The sequence below is a fragment of the Pleurodeles waltl genome, chromosome 6, assembly GCF_031143425.1.
Source record: "Pleurodeles waltl isolate 20211129_DDA chromosome 6, aPleWal1.hap1.20221129, whole genome shotgun sequence".
In the NCBI taxonomy this organism is placed as follows: Eukaryota; Metazoa; Chordata; class Amphibia; order Caudata; family Salamandridae; genus Pleurodeles; species Pleurodeles waltl.
This window is the reverse complement of record NC_090445.1, coordinates 352473786-352497147: the sequence shown is the minus strand read 5'-3', so window position 1 is coordinate 352497147 and position 23362 is coordinate 352473786.

The following is a 23362-nucleotide window of genomic DNA, read 5'->3' as shown; positions in this document are numbered from 1 at the left end:
TATTAATTAAAAATAAAGGCCCTCATTATGACCCTGGCAGTGAGTGATAAAGTGGCGGTAATACCGCCAACAGTCTGGCGGTAAGTATTGCCAAATTATGACCATGGCGGTGATAACTCTCATAGACAGCCAATGTACCACACCAACCGCCAGGGTGGAAACAACACTCACCACAGCGGTAGCCAACAACAGCCAGGCAGAAGACAAATTACCGCCCACCATATTAAGACACATAACGCAGCCATCTTTTCCGGGGTGGTACCAACGCCATCAAAAGCCTGGCAGAAATGCATCACTGAGAGAAAGGACTCACCATTGGAGACACAGGGAAGAACAACGCCGCCATGGAACCCGAACTGCAAGTCTTTCCGATGATCTTCTACATTATGCTCCACCTGGAACACAGACGCCGACGAAGATGATGGCGGTGAGTACAGCCGCCTAGCACACAAGGAAGGGTGGGAGGAAAAGTAGAGTGACACACACACGCACAACACAGACCATTCACACACACCATACACACAACCAGCTGCACACAAAAAATAATTTGTCCCCAAAAAACAGCAGAATAATGCAAGGACAACAGGAATGGAGAAAAGTGATTGCAATCAGATCAAAATCAAAATTAATAATTTGATTTGTCAATGAAACAGATATGTACACATGTACACAAAGGGACACTGCCCAGTCCAATGTTCAAAGGGCCCACATGGCCACAGGGCACTGTCTAAGGCCCAACTCGAATCCTGACCACACCCGGATAGTAAACTGCAGGGGCATCAGTTTGCAAATAGGCAGACACCTCAGGGGGAGCAGAGAACTCTCAGCCGGATGCGGGAACAAGCCCACTGGTTCTGGAGGAGGCTCCGTGCCCATTTGTCTCTGCCTGAGAGTGCAAGGCCACAGTCTCTCGAATGGGTGACTTGCCCACTGGTTCTGGAGGGGGCTCAATGCCCACTGCTCTGTCCTGGAGAGTGCAAGGCCACAGTCTCTCAGGTGGGTGACTTGCCCACTGGTTCTGGAGGGGGCTCCATGCCCATTTCTCTCTGCTGGGAAGTGAAAGGCCACAGTCTCTGGAGTGGGTGACTTGCCCACTGGTTCTGAGGAGGGCTCCATGCCCATTTCCCTGTCCTGGGAAGTGCAAGGCCACAGTCTCTCAGGTGGGTGACTTGCCCACTGGTTCTGGAGGGGGCTCCATGCCTATTTCCCTCTCCTGGGGAGTGAAAGACCACAGTTTCTGGAGTGGATGACTTGCCCACTGGTTCTGGAGGGGGCTCCATGCCCATTTCTCTGCCCTGGGGAGTGCAAGGCCACAGTCTCTCAGGTGGGTGACTTGCCCACCAGTTCTGGAGGGGGCTCCATGCCCATTTCTCTCTGCTGGGGAGTCCAAGGCCACAGTCTCTGGAGTGGGTGACTTGCCCACTGGTTCTGGGGGGGCTCCATGCCCATTGCTCTCTCCTGGGGAGTGCAAGGCCACAGTCTCTCAGGTGGGTGACTTGCCCACTGGTTCTGGAGGGGGCTCCATGCCCATTTCTCTGTCCTGGGGAGTGTAATGCCACAGTCTCTGGAGTGGGTGACTTGCACACTGGTTGTGGAGGGGGCAACGTGCCCATTGCTCTGTCCTGGGGAGTGCAATGCTACAGTCTCTGGAGTGGGTGACTTTCCACTGGTTCTGGAGGGGGATTCATGACCACTTCTCTCTGCTGGGGAGTGCAAGGCCACATTCTCTCAAGTGGGTACTACCCCACTGGTTCTGGAGGGGGTAACTCTCACAGCAGCCCCTGGAGTGTGGCCTACATGGCGTCCACTGGCAGTGACAGCTGCAGTGTGGTGGTGGATGGAGGAGCCTCCTGCGTAGACTCTGCACTTTCTGATGGCTGCAATTCATCAGCTGGCAGTGGGGGCCCGTGACAGCTGATGGTGGTGGAGGTGTCACCCTGACAGCCTCCGCTGGAGTAGAGGGCTTCCTCTCCTCCAGTACATGGGTGTGGATCCCTTACCCTTCCTGGCAGTGGTGGATGGGCTCTTCCCCTTCCTGCCCGGTGGTGCAGGCTCCTTCCCCTTCTTGCCTGGTGGTGCAGGCTCCTTCCTCTTCTTGTCTGGTGGTGCAGCCTCCTTCCCCTTCTTGCCTGGTGATGCTGGCTCCTTCCCCTTCTTCGATGGAGGTGTGGTGTCCTTACCACCATGAGTAGGTTGTGCTACCACTGTCCCCGTGGACTATTTGGCTGAGGTGCTAGGCTGTGTCCTTGGTACACTGCTCATACGGGCAGGACGGGGGGAGGGATAGGGAAGCGGTCAAGTTGGGAAAGGAAAAACTTTTTAGGGATGTTGGGGCGAGAGGAGGGAGGAGTAATGGGAGTGGAGGTTGAGGGAGTGGTTATTGGAGGTGTATGTCTGGTGGACGTGGGTGCAGGGGCTGTATGCTGATGTGAGGTGGATGGCTGTTGGGTGTGTGAGTGCCTGCGTTTGTGTCCTTTAGGAGAGGGGGGACAGACAGGTTTGGGAGGGGACAGAGGGGACGTGTGCGTGGCTGTTGAGGAGGTGTCTGCCAGTGAGGTGTGTGTTCTGCTTGGTGTGGTGATGCTGGCAGTAGATGTTGATGTAGTGCATGCACGTGTGAATGTGGATGTGAGTGGGAGGGAGGTGGTGGAGGAGGAGGGGGAGACAGTGGAGGCAGCGGATGTTGTCGTGTCTGCAACTGTATGGTGTTTGTGTGAGTGCTTGTGGGATGAAGTGTGGTGCCTGTGTTTGCCTGTGCCACTCTTGGGCGTTGTCATGTTTGCATGCTTGTCTGTATGTGTGCGTGGGATGGGTTGTGGTTGAGGAGAATGGGACTGGGAAGGTGGAGTTGGAGGAGGGATGGTAGAAACAGGGACAATGGCTCCCATCAGAGAGGAGGCCAGAGCCTGAATCGATCTCTGTTGGGCCGCCAGTCCACTGTGAATGCCCTCCAGGTAAGCATTGCATTGCTGCATCTGGGATGCCAGCCCCTGGATGGCATTCACAATGGTTGACTGCCTTACAGAGATGAATCTCAGGAGGTCAATAGCCTCCTCCCTCAGGGCAGCAGGGCTCACTGGGGCAGGACCTGAGGTGCCTGGGGCGAAGGAGTCGCCCACCCTCCTGGGTGAGCGGGCATGGGAAACTCGCTGAAGGGCTGCTGGGAATAGCAGCATCGCAAATGTGATTACCCAACTACAGAGGCACAGGGTGTGGCTAATAGGTAAGCCTTGGTCCTCATCCAGTGTATGTTAGTGCATGCCTCTGGTATTAACCTCATAGGATAGTGTGTGGCTAAATGTTGTCCCTCAATACCTGCAGGTGACTTTGGCTACCCAAACCTATTGTGGCTGCTGACCCCTGTGAGGAATGCCAGGACAAGGGCTGAAGAATATTATAATGAGGTACATGGGCGAACCAGACAGATCATCGAAAGAACCTTCGGCCACCTGAAGGCCAGGTTCAGGTGCCTCCATCCGACAGGTGGATCCCTGTGCTACTCACCCGAGAAGGTCAGCCAGATAGTTGTGGCATGCTGCATGTTGCACAACCTGGCCCTTTGACTCCATCACCTTTTATGCAGGAGGAGGAGACTGGAGATGCCCCTGTGGCAGCAGTAGACCATGATGACAGTGGAGATGAAGCGGCTGAAGATGAGGATGAGGACAACAGAACATCAGTAATCTGTCAGTACTTCGAATGAGACACAGGTGAGACAGTGCAACCTCACATTTCTATGACTATTGGTGTATTCTGTGTGGCTGCGGCATCTCTACTTACTGTCACCTATGGTTTATCATTTTACAGATGTTGGTGCTATGACAACTGTGTACTGATGTGCTGACTACAGCCAGCTACAGGGCATTACTTCTATGCTCTCACAAGGTACAGTTCATTTGCAATGGATGCAACTGTTTCCATAAATACAGTTTTTCAACACATGACATACAAGTATTCAAGTTATGTTAAAGGGTGTTTACTTTAGTGTTCACAAATTGAGGGAAAAGTGCAATGGAATGGGGTGGTGTTGGAGGAAAGTCCAGGATATTGTTCCAGTCTGTTTGTAGCACAGGTGCGGTGTCCATAGGAAGTGAGCAATGGCAGTTCAAGATGGACAAGGTGACTGAGTGGGACACAAGGGGGACAATCAGGAGAGTCTAATTTCCTGGCGGTGGTCTTGGCAAGTGTCTCTGGCTTCTGTCTGGGTTGCAGGGAATGCTTGTGGGGTGGTTTCCCTTCTGCAGGGGGAGGGATGCTGGTGGCCTGTGGGTCCTCTGGCGGGGCCTCCTGCCCACTAGCGGAAGTGGAGGGCTGGTCAATGGACTGGCTAGGGGAAGGGGCCCGCAGGTGTGCTGTTGCCTCCCTCATGATGTTGGCCATGTCTGCCAGCACCCCTGCTATGGAGATCAGGGTGGTGTTAATGGCCTGCAAGTCCTCCCTGATACTGTCCCTCCTGCAGCCGTCTGTTCTCCTGCATGTTGTCAAGGATCTGGCCCATCGTTTCCTGGGAATGTTGGTATGATCTCGGAGAGTGCGTCCTGGAGGGTCTGTTCCCTGGTCCTGTCCTCCCCCTGGCTAATAGCAGTCCTCCCAGTGTCCCTGTTGGCCTGTGCCTCTGTCCCCTGAACGGTCCGCCCACTGCCACTGACCCCAGGTCCCTGATTATCTTGGGTGTGAGGTGTGGCCTGGGGTCCCTGTACAGGTGGGCACACTGCTTATTGACATGATCTGGGGATAGAGGTGTAGGTACGCTGGGTGGGTGCTGTGGTGTTGGATCCTGATGGGGGAGGCTCTGTGATGGTATGTGAGTGGGCTTGGGTAACCGGCTGTCCAGTGGTCCCTGATCGGCCAGGTAGGTCATCCAGATCCAGAAGTCCAGAGTTATTGTCATCACTGGGGGCATCTTCTGTTGGGAGACTGGATAGTCGTGGCACCTCCTCTCCACTGATATTGGCTTGGGTACCTGTGGGGATGTAAGTGATGTATTATACTTCATGTGTATGACATTTGTATATCCCTGGCTTCCCCTCTATTGTTGGCGTTGCCCTCCCGCCTTTTGCTTGTGTAAGGTGATGTATTGTGGGAATGTTAGTTTCCCTATGCTGTGCATTCTTTAGTGATGGGTGTCCATACAGGGCTGGGAGGGGTGTCCATGCATTGGTATAGCATGGAGGGCTTGGCATTGTGGTTAGTCATATGTGTAGGTGCAGTTAGTGGGATGGAGTGGAGTGATGGGAGTGAGGGTGAGGGTGTGAGATGCATGCAGGTATGGGGGGTGATAAGTAGTAAATATTGACTTACCAGTGTCCAGTCCTCCGGCTACTCCAGCGAATCCCTCAGAATGCAGTATTGCCAATACTTGCTCCTCCCATGCTGTGAGCTGTGGGGGAGGAGGTGGGGGTCCACCGCCAGTCCTCTGTATGGCGAGCTGGTGCCTTGCTGCAATGGAACGTACCTTCCCCCTTAGGTCGTTCCACCTCTTCCTGATGTCATCCCTTGTTCTTGGATGCTGTCCCACAGCATTCACCCTGTCGACAATTCCCCTCCATAGCTCCATCTTCCTTGCAATGGATATCTGCTGTACCTGTGCTCCAAACAGCCGTGGCTCTACCCTGACAATTTCCTCCACCATGACCCTTAACTCCTCCTCAGTAAAACGGGGGTGCCTTTGTGGTGCCAGGGGTGTTGTGTGGTGTGTGTTGGTGAGAGTGTGTTAAGTAATGTGGTGGAGTGTGTAATGTGGGGTGCATGAGTTATGTATGGCTGTATGTGTGTCTAGTTGTGTCTGTGCTGTTCGTGTCACTCTCCTGGCAGTAATTGTTGTTCGTAAAGGGTTGTGGGTAATGTGGGTGGGTGTTTTACAGTGGTGTGGGTGTGTGGGTGTGGTGTGTGTATGGGTTTCAGGTGTTTGTGTTTTTGGTATTGGCCAATGTAGTGTTGTTTTGTATATGGTGTCCATTCTGAGCGCGGCGGTATGTACCGCCAATGGTTTACCGCCGTTGAATGTTCGTCATGGTGATTCGTGGGTCATAATGTGGTGGCAATTGTTTAGTTGGCGTAACGGTAATGGTTTTGGGACCGCCACTTTATCACTGACCTTTGGTCTGTCGGATTTGTGTATGTGGCTATATTCTGTCGGATTGGTGTGTGTGTGTCATAATATGGTGAAAGGATATTTGCCACCACGGCAGTATGTTGGCAGCCGTCAGCATGGAGGTAGGCGGCATTTACCACCAATGTCATAATGAGGGCCAAAGTCTTCCCATGTTAGCCTAAGGAGCCCATTCACTACAAAGGGGGAAATACGTATTTGGCCATTTTTCCTCACCAGGGCTAATAAAATATATTTTATAAGGTTCCTGCTTATACTTACACTGCACTCAATCCTGGGGGCACCAAGGGTACACCTTAGGGTGACTTTTATGTAAAAATAAGGTAGCTTAAGTCTTAGGAAGTACTTTTAATTACAAAGTCGATTTTGGGGTTAACTTAAACTTAAAAGAAGCCAGCAAGGCAAGCCTGCCTTTAAAATGACACTGGGCACCACAGCAGTGTGTCTATGGGTGCACTACCTTTTCTGGGGTCCCTAAACCTACATGCCCTACCATATACTAGGGACTTATAAGTAGGTTGGTACAGCCAATTATAATTAGCCAAAGTTGCATATCCATTGTAATCAGAGCACAGTCCTAGGGACTGGTTAACATTGACCAGGGCACCATCAAAGTCAGACAAACACCAGCGTTAGCGAAAAATGGGGGCACAAATTAGGAGGCTTCTGCATTTAACTGAGTTTCCCACAGCAGATTGGTATCCACAGTTAGTGATAACAATCACATATTATGTCCAGTCAAGTTCTCAATAAATTAATCCTCTCTCAACATTTGGTGGCATGGCTGCGAGTAGACAGGCTTAACTTGGGACACAGATAGAGAAAGAATTTAAAACATCCATACAATAAAAAAGTAAGACCCAACACACAATAAAAATCCAACACCAATTTATGAAAATAGGAAATATTTTTGTAATTGAAATGACACCAAAATGACTAAAATCCAATGTAGGGAACCGAAGATATGAAATAAAAAAAAAATAACAGTAAAACTAACGCTCAGAAGCAAAGACCAGAACAAAGTCAAGAGTTCAGGCTGCCCACAATTACACATTTACACTTACTTCCAGAAGTGTTTCTTGATGAGGGAACATGGTCCGCAAAAGAAAACAAACACAAATGATGGACGGAATGCAGAACCAATCAAACATTCACCCCCAGTCACAGATCTGGGATTAATCCATCAATTATTTTGCTCACCTTGCCACCCCAGTTTGGACCCAGCCATATGTAAATCAGTCTTGACCCTGTTCCCCATGGGAACAGTCCAGCCCGAACTGCCAGGTCAGGTCCTTCCTGGACCGGAAACAAGCATCCTGGGAGCGGTTTAAGGGTATCACCCTTCATCAGCCAGGGTAGCTTGAATACAGTGGCACAGTGAGCCCTGGACCCACGTCTGGGCATACGCGGTGCACTTATGCCGACAAAAGCAAACAAACACAAATGATGGACGGAATGCGGAACCAATCAAACATTCACCCCCAGTCATAGATCTGGGATTAATTCATCAATTCTTTTGCTCACCACGCCACCCCAGTTTGGACCCAGCCATATACATATCAGTCTTGAACCTGTTCCCCATGGGAACAGTCCAGCCCGAACTTCCAGGCCAGGTTCTTCCTGGACCGGAAACAAGCATTGTGGGGGGTTGGTTTTAGGGTATCACTCTTCATCAGCCAGGCTAGCTTGAATCCAGTGGCACAGAGAGCCCGGGACCCACGTCTGGGCATAACCAATGCACTTATGGAGACAAAAGCAAACAAACACAAATGATGGAACATGGTCCACAACACCAGTCAATGGTTCAGAAGCTCTAGTTTTCCTCACAATGCACCTGGCCAATCTTAGCAAAATCTAGTTGAAGCTTGTCAGCTGGAGTTGCCCTTGTTGTTGATGTTGCAGGTAGCCCTTCCAGCACTTTTGTACCTGTTGCTGGATAGGGTGTCCACTCCTTATCCTTTAAGACAGGCAAAGTGTTTTTGTTGTAAAGCATTGTGAATGCATCAGGTGCAGGCCTTATGAGTGCAGCCCCCTTGGACACTCCAAGGGTCCAGCAGGGCAGTCGTACTACTTCAGATGTTTCTTTTGGGTGTCCACAACACCAGCCAAGGGTCGAGAACCTCTGATTTGCTCTTTGAAGAGTTGGGACTGCAATTCTCACAATGCACCTGGTCAAATCCTTAAATGTCCATTGTATGATGGTCAGCTGGGCTCTTCTTTCAGGAGTTGGTGTAGGTCATTTCTTGTAGCTCTTTTATACATGTTGCTTTCAGGGAGTCAACTCCTTAAACCTTAAAGCAAGGCAAAGTACTCTTTTGTAAAGCCCAGAGTTTACAGCAGGTGCATTCTTTATGAGTGCAGCCCTCTTGGTGCAGACCAGGGGTTCAGCAGGGCAGTCCTTCTTCTTCTTCTTGTTTTCAGGCAGGAATATGAGTTGCTGGGCAGCTCTCCCATATTCATCAAGGTTTCTGTGCTGGTAAGCAGGGAGGCACCCCTGACCAAAGGGCTGCGAGGTGCCACCCTCTGTGATAACAAGTTACTTAGAAGTGTGGCATATTTATGTCCCAGAAAGTACTCTTTCACAAAAATCCAAAATGGAGAAAATCTCTCCTGGAGGTTCAGGTTTGGCTAAGTCAACACACAGGTGCAGCTAATTCACCCCCCCATACTCCCCTTCCAGCCCCCTCTACTAATTCAATTACAGGGGTACCCATCAGGCTTCGGGTGCAAGAAGTGGGGCTGGGCCTGAGTCCTGAAAGCACAAGCCCTAGGCCAGTGGGCAAAAAGTGGAGGAATGCTGCAAAACACCCTGTTTTCTCATAATTACAGTTTGACAGATCTGGCCCACTGCCATACATTGGAGTGGCTCCAGCACCAACAACTTCAAATTTAAACTGGGACCGGGCATCCCAAGAAGAAGGAGCGGTATGAGGCCGTAAGAAAAAAAAAAGATATGACCAATAAAGAGGGCTCTCCCCACCACACCACGGAGTGGTTAGCAAGCCCCTCCCCCATAAGACCCTGCAGGGCTTGTATATTTTGACTTCTTTTTCTCCCATTGTGGTGGCCTAAGAATGACGGGGTCAACAACAACAACCTCAGGAGGATGCAGCCTTTCCTCCTATAAGGTTTTCCAGAGTTCTCCCCTAATTTGGGGGACACCCTGAAAAGATAACCAGGGGTTCCAAGGATTTTCAAGCACTCCCCAGGCAGTAGCTTGTGCTCTACAGCTGGGAGTGCTGTGGTATCTAGAAGCAAAGACTATGGCTGAAGTGTCTGTGGCCTGAAAGTGTTCAACTTGAGCTTTCATGTTGGTCAAACACACTCTATGGGTGAAATGTGATAATTACACGTGTTTATAAATACATCACGTTTCCCATGCTAGAAGATATTATGAGTACACAAATCATTCCAACTTGTAGATGCATTTGTTGTGTAGATTTTTTATTGAAATAATGAGATTGACAGCCACTGATAATCAAAGTATATGCACTTTATTGCTAGTATTAAATGCATTTGTTCAAGATTATATTCAATTACTGCAATTACTGCATTTTGATAGAAGTGAATGTTTTGACATGTGATTTGTAGATCTGGATAACCCTTTGGGGGAGGTAATAAGGTTTACGTTATGTCACCAAGAAGCACTTCTCTCAGCTTGTGTATATTAGTAAATTGCTGCTTAGTATTGAGTAGTGTGTGTGTGTAGTAAATTTACTTTTTCCTTTTTAAAAAGAAAAGGCATAGACTGGATAATCATTTATTGAGTGTTATTATTGTGTAGCTGTGAATTGGTGATTACTAGCCCACACCCCCTCCATGGAGTAGGCCGTGAACTGCTCCGCTACGTTATCCTGAGAGAGTCAGGAGCTACAATGGGGGGTTTGGTTCCCAGTGGAGGACAAATGTGGACCCAATACTTGTGCAGGTAATGGTGTTGCTCTATGCAGAAAACATAAAACATTTTAATGAAGAAATGGTGCTAGAATATTTTTTCGAGTGGGAAAGCTGCCATTAATTTGACATCACTGAGGTCATAATGACTGTGAAAAATTCAAGCATCACACAAAGCATAAGTATAGCAAATGAGCCACACCAATTCATCATGATAGTAATAAGGTTGTGGTATGTAGCTGGTGGTGCATGTTGAAGTACACTGTCACAAATATATTAATAAAGCATGGTACGGTGGAGCACTATCGTTTGCAGACAGAACATCTTTCTTTGAAATTGCATCAACATTCTCACTGACATGTAGCTGTACTGATATAGGTATACAGCGCACAAACTATATATGTGGAAATTAGATTTCACAATACATTTATCGTTTGCACATCACCAAATAAAGTGCCATGATTTGTTTTGAGTCTATTAAAATATTTGTTTAAATCACACTTCAGAACTAGAAAAAAGGAGCTTCATATGTGTTTTCCTAACTGCTGATATGTTTTGAAATATTGTTACATATAATTTGCAGGTATTTAGATGTTGCAGGTAAAAAAAAAAAAAAAACTGGCAACCTACATTCTTTCCTTTAATGCTCCATGTACCCCAGAAAGATGGGCAGTTCACTTAACAACATTCTCTCACTTTGCTGTCAGAGAAAGTCTACAAAAAGAAGCAGCAGCAATTTGTCTAAAAACATAACCTGACATTTGACTTCTGTCTTTGAAAGCAAAACAAATGTAACAAGATAAAAAGAAAAAGTAAAGCCATTGTTATTGTTCATTCACATTATGAACACCAGCATGTTTATTTTTGTGGGTGCTGCAGCACACTCCTTACCCCTACTTCCAGTGCCTATACCATGGAGTACTAGCGGCATCTGTGACACACCCCAAGACCAAGGACAACCCGGTTTATACTTACAGTACCTTGCCTAAAGTAGAGATGAGTGACCATCTATATAGAACAGAGAACTCTCGGCTTCTGTTCTTTGGGTCTTTGCTGCTCACAGTGTTGGCAAGGTATCACCCTGTTCTTAATGCAAGATCAGATTGCAAGATTAGGGCAGACAACTGCATGTATGTATGTCTGCATGCATGTGAGTATTTGTATAGTTTAACCCTAACCAGAGGCAATAGAGAAGTGTTTGTGACAAGAAGACAGGATTATAAACTATGAACATTTGCAGACGAGGGCAGTAGGTAGCATCTAGGTTCAGGGTGTGGAAAGGAACATTATGAGAAATCACAATTGCAGGCCCTCAGCTGTAACCATTCATTCGAACCACTTATTCCTTCCCCACCACCCATCCATATATCAGAAACAAAGTGGACCATTGACAGCACAAGAAGACAGTGGCAATAAAAAACAACGGCATCAAAACCATATAAATCAAATTATCTTATACTTCATCAATATGTTACAGAGTGCTGATTTAAACCAAAGTGTTTCCCTTTAAACATCCAGATGTAGAAACCTCAAAAATCTAGGGCAACAATAGTACGGACCTTTATTCACCAAATAGTCAATTAACAGGCACCACTGCATTTCAGAGTTCTGTTCTTTCTCTACTAGGTACCACAATTACTTTTCCATGGTTATTAGGGGGTCATTCCGACCCTGGAGATCCATGACCGCCAGGGCCGGGGACCACGGAAGCACCGCCAACAGGCTGGCAGTGCTTCCAGGGCCATTCTGACCACGGCGGAAAAGCCGCGGTCAGAAAAGGGGAACCGGCGGTTTCCCGCCGGTTTACCCCTGGCCCAGGGAATCCTCCATGGCGGCGCTGCTTGCAGCGCCGCCATGGGGATTCCGACCCCCTTCCCGCCAGCCTGTTTCTGGCGGTTTTCACCGCCAGAAACAGGATGGCGGGAATGGGTGTCGTGGGGCCCCCTAACAGGGCCCCATAAAGATTTTCACTGTCTGCTTTGCAGACAGTGAAAATTGCGATGGTGCCACTGCACCCGTCGCACCCCTGCAACTCCGCCGGCTCCATTCGGAGCCGGCTTCCTTGTTGCAGGGTCTTTCCCGCTGGGCCGGCGGGCGCCCTTTTGGCGGTCGCCCGCCGGCCCAGCGGGAAAGCCAGAATGGCATCCGCGGTCCTCTGACTGCGGAGCGGCCATTTGGCGGTTCCCGTTTGGCTGGCGGCGCCCGCCGCCAGCCAAACTTAGAATGAGACCCTAAGTGTCTACAATATACTGACACTTGGCTTCATTATTGGAGTCTTCCATTGCAATGCTAGCAATTGCTTCCCATTATAGAGCAATGTCTGCTCTGACAATGAGGCGAGGTAAAGCCGCGGTCAGAAAAGGGGAACCGGCGGTTTCCCGCTGGTTTACCCCTGGCCCAGGGAATCCTCCATGGCGGCGCTGCTTGCAGCGCCGCCATGGGGATTCCGACCCCCTTCCCGCCAGCCTGTTTCTGGCGGTTTTCACCGCCAGAAACAGGATGGCGGGAACGGGTGTCGTGGGGTCCCCTAACAGGGCCCCATAAAGATTTTCACTGTCTGCTTTGCAGACAGTGAAAATTGCGACGGGTGCCACTGCACCCGTCGCACCCCTGCAACCCCGCCGGCTCCATTCGGAGCTGGCTTCCTTGTTGCAGGGTCTTTCCCGCTGGGCCGGCGGGCGCCCTTTTGGCGGTCGCCCGCCGGCCTAGCGGGAAAGCCAGAATGCCATTTGGTGGTTCCCGTTTGGCTGGCGGTGCCCGCCGCCAGCCAAACTTAGAATGAGGCCCTAAGTGTCTACAATATACTGACACTTGGCTTCATTATTGGAGTCTTCCATTGCAATGCTAGCAATTGCTTCCCATTATAGAGCAATGTATGCTCTGACAATGAGGCGAGAGCATAGATGAAGAGCCAGGGTATTTATAACATGTTGATAGGATTTAGCTTTGTAGGAGTTAAGGGGCAGGGATTTGAAGAATTGCCATTGACAGATGCCTGTCAGAAAACACTAACCTTGTACTCTAGATCCAGCAGGAGTGATGCATTCTCTTGTCTCTCACTGTCTCAGCCATTGGCCACATCAACAATAATATGAGGGATGGTAATGTAAATGGGTAAAGGAATATGAGGTAAGAGATAAAACAGAGGTACAGAGCAAAGGTTCTATGACAGAACATTGACCACAATAATAGTAAAAATATTATTGATTACAAACATATTATCATCCTATACTCATATAAGAAAACCGAAAATATCACCTATCAAATACTGCTGTACAAAATATCTAAAATACCCTGATATAGAAAACACAGATAAAGAAATACAAAATATCATCATCTAAATATATAGAACACTACCCAAATATTGAAAACAACATTACACACTTTAATTAATGCTATATAAAAAATATAACTGTATTAAAACACATTATACAACTAATTTCAAATGATCATAAACTAAAAATAATACTTAAAAAAAAAAAAATTAATTTACTTAACTTAACATATAAACACAAAATAATCTGTTTAAAAAAATTATAACAAATATGAACGTTACATTAAACGAAAAATGTTTATAATAAAATCACAATTAGTATAAAAACAACAAACCAACAAAATAATGTATTAACTTATGATTACATTTACATAAATGCTAACTAAAATATAGCTTTGAAAAAAAAATCCATGCCTCAGGGCCCCGCCATGGGCACCTAGTCAAAATGGTTGGGGATTGTAGGGGGGAGCCAGAAGGCTTCCGCGGTCCCAGCCAGCTGTCTGCGTCCTGCGGGAGCTGGCATTGCTGTCACAGAGAGGGAGCTGCTAAAGATGCAGCTCCCTCTCTGTGAGGGCAATACTTTCCTCTGTATGCCTGCCTGCATCTCTGCAGGCAGGGAAACAGAGGAAAACTCAGCTTTCAGCAAGCGAGAGCTGTTCAATAGCTTTCACTTGCTGGAGCAGGAGTGTTTGCTCTGACTTCGTGGGAGTTCTCAAAGCTCAAGCCAGTTCAGAGCAAATTTGGCTTGAGGAGGAGGCAATCCCTGGGGTCGGGTGTCCCCAACAGAACCCCTATCTTCTTCAAATTTAGCCCCGGGGAGGTGGTGGTCCCTGGGGGCTGTAGGGGACTGCGCACCCCCATACTTCATTGAATATTTGCCCCAGGTAGGTGAAGGTCCCCGGGACTGCTGGGGAGGTTATGCAGCCCCCCCACATTCACAAAGTATTTAGCCCTGAGGAGGTTGATGTCCCTGGGACTGCAGGGCCCCGCATTCAAAATTTCAATGCCCCCAGGACCTGGCCCACCGGGGAGCTGTCTACAAAACAAGTGCGGGAGCTTGTGCTTGTTTTTTAACTTTTGCTGGATCCACTGCAACTTGGTGAAAATTGAAAACAAAACTGCTTTTTTGCTCTGGGGGACCCTCTGGGCTAAGGGGCCAAGGTGTCTCTACTCTAGCCTTTTTTTTTTTTTTTTTTTTTTTCTGGGACTCAGCTGAAGCTGAGTTCCAAGATGTGTGCCAACACTTCCTTGCTGAAGTGTTGGCAGCCAGTCAGATCTCTGCACGAGGTCGGGTGGGTTCGTGGAGACTTCTTGTCCCTGTATATGCAAAAAAAAATTATTTAATTTCTCAAAAACTACCAAACTGATTTACACCACATGCCAAAAAGGTTGCTTTCTTGACCAAGAGCTACCTTTCTGCCAAATTTGGTGTAAATCCGTCCAGTGGTTCGGCAGCTATTCCTGTTCCAAACCACTATAGAAAAATTCATGGGGAATAAACATTTTGGCCCCCACCTTTTTGTTGGCCTCCCCACTTGACAGATCACCCCGAAAATTTCCAGACAGGCCCCAAAGTGAGCTTTGTATTTTTTTGGCAACTGTTGAGAAGATTCATCAAATGGTACTAAAGTTATTAGCAAAATAAAAAACGCTTTTAATATAGAAACTAGGTCCCAACAATAACTGCCTAGTGGTGACCGAGAGTTATTGTTACCATGAGATATAGTTACCTCAGGGCACAAGTTATAGTTACTTGAGATAACTCTAACTCTAACTGGGGAATTTCTATGGTTTTGTGCATTTAAAATGTGAGCCTAACTATAGTGTCCCTGTAACCTTTGGTTTTATAAGTTAATTTCTATGCTTTTTAATAATCTATTTTATAAGTATAATGTCCCTGTAACCTTGTTTTTTTTTCCAGTGAAATTCAATTTTTTTAACATATCACCCATAGTATCTCAGGGCGCTGTGGGTATGTCCTCAGGGTTCATTCAAAAAGCCAGGTCTTGAGGTCCTTTCTGAATTGAGGTAGCGATGGTGACTGTCTGAGGTGAAAAGTAAGGTGTTCCAAACTTTTGCTGCCAGGTAGGTGTAGGATCTTCCTCCAGGCGAGGACTTCTTTATGCAGGGTACATTGGCAAGTGACTGCTAGGAGGAGGGGAGAGTTCTAGAAGGGGAGTACCGGGTGAGGCAGTGGTTGAGGTAGCTGGGTCCGATGTTGTGGAGGGCTCTGTTGGCATGTACGAGGAGTTGATAATCTTCTCGACGGTGAGCTAGTGGAGGTCTCTCAGGTGTCCTGTGGTGTGTTCTCGGTGGGGGATGTTCAGGACGAGTCTGACGGTGGCATTCTGGATTTGTTGAGGCTTGCTCAGGTTCTTCTTGGAGGTTCTGGCATAAAGGGAGTTGCTGTGGTAAAGTCTGCTCATGATCAAGGCGTGTGTCATGGTTTTTGGCTGTCGGTTGGTATCCATCTGAAAATCTTCCGTAGGAGTCGGAGGGTGTGGAAGCAGGTGAATGCGACGGAGTTTACCGGTCTGATCATGGTGATTGCTGAGTTGAGGACAACGGGAAGATTTTGTTTGTGGTATGTGGGGGGCCTCCTGAGTGTTGAGGGCCACCAGGAGTCGTCCCAGGCTGAGGAGGAAGGTCCAAGGATGAGGATCTCGGTCCATCCAGGTGGCGACTGCTTACATCCCAACTTTGAAATTCTTCTTGGCTGTTGAGGGGTTTTTGGTCAGGGAGATGATCAGCTGGGTGTCATCAGCGTAGGAGACGATGTTCATACTGTAGTTCCTGCTGATTGCGGGGAGCGGGGTAATATAGATGTTGAAAAGTGTGGACCTCAAGCTGGTATCTGTAGGTTCTGACAGGTGTGGCGGGAGCCTGACTTTCTGTGTTCTGCCTGTCAGGAAGGAGTGTATCCATCAAAGGGCCTTGCCACATATGCCTGCTGTGTGGAGTCTGGCTCATAGGGTGCGTTGGGACACTGTATCAAAGGCTGCTGAAAGATCTAGTTGGATGAGGGCTGCTGTTTGGCCATCAGCGAGTTCCTGAGGGTGCTGACGAGTTGCTCCTTTGTGGTCTGGTTCCATTTACTGTGGGGGGGCGAGTTGTGTAAGTGTGGAGATGGAGAAGTGGATGCAATAGTGGTTGGTCCAGTGTAGCGGGGTTGAGTAGTCGATGGTGATGTTGCTGTTGGCAGAGAAGATGGGGTTGAGAGAGTAATTTTCACTACTATATGTTGATCCAACCACCGCTGTGCACGGCAGCGGTTGTCCACAGGACCTGGCATACAACCAGGCCCTGAGACCAACACCCTATAACTACCCAACCTTGCACCATCCCTCTCTGTTACCTAAACCCTCTGTCTGAGCCTAAAAATAAGTTTTACCATTTATTTAAATATTAACTGCCGCTCTCCAACTAACACCAATCAGAAAGTATTAATTTCTTAATGAGTAATTCTCGAGATGTCGTATTCTTAACTGAAACCTGGCTCAGTGTTACCTCGACTCCTGACATCAATGTTCACATTACACTCAGATTATTGTATAATTAGATTGGATTGCTGGAAGAGAAAGTGGAGGCCAGATTGTGATCATTTTTAAAGTTCATTATCAGTGTAAAATCCAAAATCTTCTCATCCCTGACTGCAAGTCTATTTTGTTCTCTCTGTGGCTAACCAATAATTTCACTTTGTCTGGTGCACTGATCTATTGTCCTGCCTGTAGTTGGTGCTCCCAGACTCTAGAGATTCTATCCCCTTTCATTTTGAAATATGCTAATTTCATTGTTTTATGTGATTTTAACATTCACTTTGATAGTTCTGTCTGTAAAATGGCCTCCTCCTTGGTGGAGGAATTTAGGGCTTCAGATGTTCATATTATAAATATTGCCCCTTATCATGGTGCTGGACACTTGCTTGACTCTCTGTTTTTTTAATCTGAAGAACCTATGGCAGACTGCCCAACTTCCTGATTATGGACAGTTCACTCGGCCACTCCCTTTTCTACCCTCTATGTCTTGCGTATAGGTGCATGGTCCAGTCTCCTTCTTAACATACTCGCCAAAACTCAACATTTCTACTCTTAGCTCTACTCGGCAGACAAATCTACTACCATCGAGTCACTCAGTGAAGGCTGATTCCTACACTTTTGATAACTGGTTTGGGTCTTCTATTGACTCCATATTGCCTATTAAAAGCTTCACTTATCACAGATCCCTTCCTCCAGGTCTGTAGTTTAATGATGCTTTGCATGAAAATAAAAAGACTGTAAGCACCTGGAAAGAGTCTGGTAAAAAACATATTTTTAAGATAACAAGCAGAATTATAGATTAGCATTAAAAATATATCATACGAACTGCCCCACTACCAGAGTCTTCTATTACTCTGAGGAAAATCACCATAGCACAAAATTGTCCCAAACTTCTTTTTTAAGTGATGAAAGCTTTATCAGTTCCCATTAACATCCCCCCTCTGTATCTCTCTCTCCATTGCAGTGCAACAAATTAGCGTGCTTCTTTTCTAAGAAAGTGGGTGATATTCAAGTTTCTTTTTCTTCTACTCCCTCTTTCGGTTTCCCTCAGTCCCAAACAGAGACAGGTTCTACCTGCCCTGCAAATATTTGCTCTCAACCTCAGGCAGGAGAAATGATCACCTTTTGCTCACCCCGCCTTCCTATTTGAGCACTTTCTTTCCCATGGACCTATTGACATTCACCAATCTATTTAACTTCATCAAATCAGGCTATCAATGCTATGCCCATCTGCCAGTACTATTACAAGCAACACACAGCTACAGCTGTGTTCCCTACTAAACTGACCTTAAAATCTTCATCCAAACAATGTCATGTACTCACCTGGGGGGCACCAATCTAGGAAGCTGGATGCACTTGGAGTACACCCATACAGAGGGCCAGATATGATGGTTACACCTATAATGTTGGCCAGCACTGTTACCATAGTACTTTGTGCACCTGTTAGTTGACTCAATGATGCTATACACCTAACTTTAAAATGTCATGTCATCAATCAGGTAAAATATGAGTCAATGAACAGCCATCTAACCACCAAGAAACTCCAACATTTTGTAGCAAGGTATGCAATTGAAAATCTCTGTGTCACATATAGCCCTAACACAGATTTGGAAGCAGGTTCCATTGTCATTTCAGGGGATCAAGTGAAGGCTTTGTGTGCATGTCATACAGCATGTCTTGTGCTCAGCAACTGTGTGTTCCAATTCTTCTACAGGTAACCTAGCCAATGTCACCATGGAAAGTACACCAGATACTTCCACTACCCCTCTGGATGAAGCCCTCAGTGAGAAATACAGCCCTGGATGTGTGGACATAGAGGGTGAAGGTGGCCAATAGGGGAGTCATTCAGTCAACAACTGTAAGCCTCACCTTGCCCACATCAACTCCTCCCAGCCCTGTTGCTTCAACATCACAGGCAACCATTCACCCCCAAACCTGTGTTCCAAGGACAGTGTCTACCATCTTGTGTCCTGTTGTAAACCCAGACATTGATGGATCTGGCGTCAGTGGGAGTGGCCAAACTGTGCCAGGGACACAGGCACATAGGGGTAGGGTACGTGGGAGGGATGGCGTGGGCCAGAGGATGGAGGCTCCTAGGGATACAACTGGCCAGGACACCATCTCCCAAGTCTTGAATGCTTACCAACAATCCCAAGGCGTGATGGGCCAGGGTACTTACCATGATGGGGGAGACCATGCAGCTGCAGAGGGACAACCACCATGAAGACATGCAGCAGTGGCAGGCCCAAAATGCCCACTTCGCTTCCATTGCAGGGGTGCTGAGAGACATGAATACCACACTGAGTCAGTTTTGTTCACAACAGGTGGCCCCTTCCATTAGACAATGAGACACCAGCTCCTTCTACATCTGTGGCTGCTAGTGGAATGAAGGCCCTGCCAGGGGAAGGACATGCCTCAGACACCCCTGCCTTTGTAGCTGAAGAACCACCCACAAATGTGGACGTCCCCCAAAACATCCAGGAGGAGCAGATGCCAAGACCAAAACCACTGCCAGGAAGTGAACCTCTACTGATTGGTTCCCCTTGTGTGGCACAGGTACAGCCTGTTGACTTTTCTGAAATCTATCTCCATTTTCGTATGATACAAGGACACTGGACTTTTGTCTCCAAATGTACCTACCCTGATGATTTCATCCACCACGACAGAACACTTCACTGTTTCCTTTGTGTCATAATTGATCAAATTTCGCTGTGCACTTCTCAATAAATACCACTTAACCACAGATCATGCGTGAGAGTCACATATCAACCATGTTTAACTGTCATCTATAACACCTCTTGCACAAAAAAGTTTGTCACAAATGTAAGACATTTGTAATGTTCCATCTCACATGTACTATTTAATCAGGGTAGAATTTACATTGAATAATATTGTTAGACATAACTCAAATCACTTTCACTGAACTTTCCCACAGATAGGTTAAGAGAATGCCAATGATCACACAGTGAAGTACTACAGCTCACTTCAGTGTTTCAGCATAGGTGTCAATCATTACCAGCCCACAGACTACTAAAGTTATGGACATGTCAGTCTTTCACTATCACAACAGGCAAACATATTTTTTAAATGTATCATCAGCTAAAGCCTTATCACATACCCATACTAAAGCTCCCAAATGGCCATACCCCATCATACAGACAGAGGTCAGTACAAATGTCCCCAGTCATGGAATCCTCCACCTATCATGGTCAGGTATCAGTAGGCATGCCACTCACCTATGTCAGTCTTGATACTCATGCACAGTGGCCTTCATTGAGGAAACACAGTGACGGCTACATACAAGTTGCGTATTACCAATACAAACCATTCTGATGGGTGAGGGTAAGGATAGCTCAGGATGACATGTGTGAGAGACAAATAAACTCATGCATGGTGCCATTGGACAAACCTCAAATGCCAAACAGGTCTATTGAGTGGGATTGGACACTGCCATCCCACCTTCCTGACAGTCTGGGTATAGAACTCACACACCACAAATCTCTTGCTGGACAGTACCTGGTTGAATCCATGTTCACTTCACTTGCCAGTTTGCAAATCCCTCCTGCCTGTGACACTGTCTGATATTGCAAAATGAGGATGACCTTGTGAAATAATCAGCAAATCATAAACTTCAAACATAAGGTATAGGCCGCATTGTAACAATTACATTATACAGCCAATTCCTATATACAATGGTAACCCAGACTGTGTATTGTGAGAAAATAAGACCATGGTGATCAAAAAGCTGCACACTACTCCATGACATAATCTGCATGCACATCTGAGTCATGGGCTTTGAAGATACTTATTTTGGTCATACTAAGGCCCTTATCAAGCATCCCTAACCCCACCAATACCCCACTGAGTTACTTAAATAACATAACATCACATACCTGAACTCAGGTGAAATACTGATTGATGAGATCTGCCCTGATGTCTCCAGCTTCATCCTCATCATACTCATCCTCACTTTGCAAATCTGCCTTCTCACCCGCTGGAACTGCTGGTTCCCCCTTATCTGGAATAAATGGGATTTTAAATCTCAGGGCAAGGTTGTGGAGCATGCATTGACATACTTTGGTTAGAAGAGGCGGGCTCCACCAGACTTATCAATGCTGCTGGAATCTTGCCTTCAGGAGCACAAAAGTCTGTTCCACCACACTCCTTGTCCTTCGGCGGGCCTCATTGAAGCAGACTTCCCCTGGCATGGTTGGGTACCTCACTGGTGTCAACAACCAGGGATGGTTTGGGTAACCGGAGTCCCCTGTAAAAAAGAGTATAGAAAGGCAAACATAAGTAACAGACATCCACACATTTGTTAGCAGATAAAAGTGACAGACACACATGACATATGTGACTTACCAACCAGCCAGGCCCTCTCTGTGTATTGTTCTGTCATCAGCAGTGGAATATTGCTGTTCCACATGATGAAGGAATCATGGACTGACCCCGGGTATCTTGCACAAACTTGAGAAATGTAGAGGTCAGCTAAATAGACCACTTGGACATTAATAGAGTGGTTGATTTTCCTGTTCCTACACACCTGTTCATTGGCATTTGGGTGCCATCCATGGCTTTAACCACATGTGGAATGTGTCCCAAAGCATAAAAATCAGCCTTTACATGGACCAAATTTTCACGTTGTTGAAATCTGATCTATCTGTCCAGGTGTTTCAACAATGCAGACAGTACAGCCTTCAAGACCAGACTAAACATAGGCTGAGACATCCCTGCAGTTAGGGCCACTGTATTTTGAAATGAGCCTGTGGACAGGAAGTGCAGCACTGATATAACTTGTACAGTATGGGGATTACGAATGGCAGGCATTAGATCTGGCTCCTACTGATGACAGAGATCCATGATTGTATGCCTATTCAGGCGGTAGATCTGGATCACATGTCACTCCTCCATGGTCTGCAGGTCTGCTAGTGGACTGTTCACTGGAGGTTCTCTCACTCTTCTCATGCCAGGGTAACTACATGGGAGGAAATCAGACTGCATGTCTATCACACATTTTGTGCATCATAAGTATTATCATATCTATGTCACAGATAATGCTCTGGAATGCCACATTAAACTATTCATGTTCTGTAGGTGGGAAGTGGTTACACAGTTATTTCCTTACCCATAGTGTTGAGGGCACAATAAATAGGCCAAGACATATTAATCACAGTTACAATCTAAACAGTTTTTGGCCAACATAATTTGTACATTGAAAGGTTATGTCATGAATCCACATTGTGATGTGTTATGAGCATAATTCCTGTGTCATTTTTGGATATGCTTTGAGTCCTTGTCATATGGAAACCTATTGTTTGCACTGACGCCTATGTGGTTTAGGTGTGGTAGTCCACATACACATGTGAGTGGTATGGCATGTGTATTCAGGCATTTGGCTGGCATCATGGTGGGTGTACTTGTCATAGTAGCATCAGATGTGGTTTGTCTCTCTGAATTTGTTCCCAAACAGATGTAAGACTAGTCATGTCTGATGTGTGGATAGTGATGTTGCCACTCAGTCATTAGGCTATTGCTGGAATAATTTCATTATATGTTAAACTGTATGTCACCTTCATGCACATGACAGGTGTCCATTGACTTGAAAGAGTAGATATACTACCTGTGGTTATGTGTCAGCAAATGATCTGAGCTTATTAGACCCTTATATGAGTGCATGCTTTTTTTCAGGAAGACAATGCTTAGATAACTTGGTTCACAAAGCATGTATAATCCTTTCCTACATCACTATTGGCACATGTGTAGGTGACATCAGTTCTGACTCTTTCATCTTCTTACATTTGGGTATGCCAATTAGAGTTGTTGCATGTTTGCAAATTTCTATTGTGAAGGTTGTGAACTCAGTGACATTAAGTGGGTATGGCTTGTGTTTAACATGCTGTCTTATGTTTACTATGCTATATATTTACTTGCCTGGTACATGACATCTGCTGCCTCTGCTGCTGCCTCTGCCTCGAATGAACTGAGAGCATGCCTGACTCTTAGTTTAAGGCCCACCTCCATCCGCAGGCTCCCACTAGCACCTCATCCCTGGTGACCTAGTGGCCATCTACAAGTAAGTATCTTCTGTCTCTCTTTACTCCTGCTTTCACTTCTGCCTTTACTTCTGTTTTTTACATCTGTTTTTATATTCTGTCTTTTTTTTCCATGTTTTTCATCTTGTCTCTTTCTCTCTCCTTTCACTCTTCCTGTGTTTTCCCCACACTGCTGCTGCCCTTGAGGCCCCCCCGTGAAGCACTTTGTCCGCCCTTCCGCCTCCCAGCTGACCGGACCCCCTCCTCACTCCCCTTCCAAATGGCACCCACGGTGCACTGAGAGAGCGAGTCCTCTGAACTCCTGGTCAGTGTTTGTTGCCGTTCCCTGTGCAGCTCCACCTGTTGCTCCTGCCTCTGCCTTGAGCAAACTGAGAGCCTTCCTGACTCTCAGTTCAAAGCCCTCCTCCACCTGCACGTTCCCACCTGCGCCTCATCCCTGGTGGCCTAGTGGCCATCTGCAAGTAAGTATCTTCTATCTCTCTTTACTCCTGCT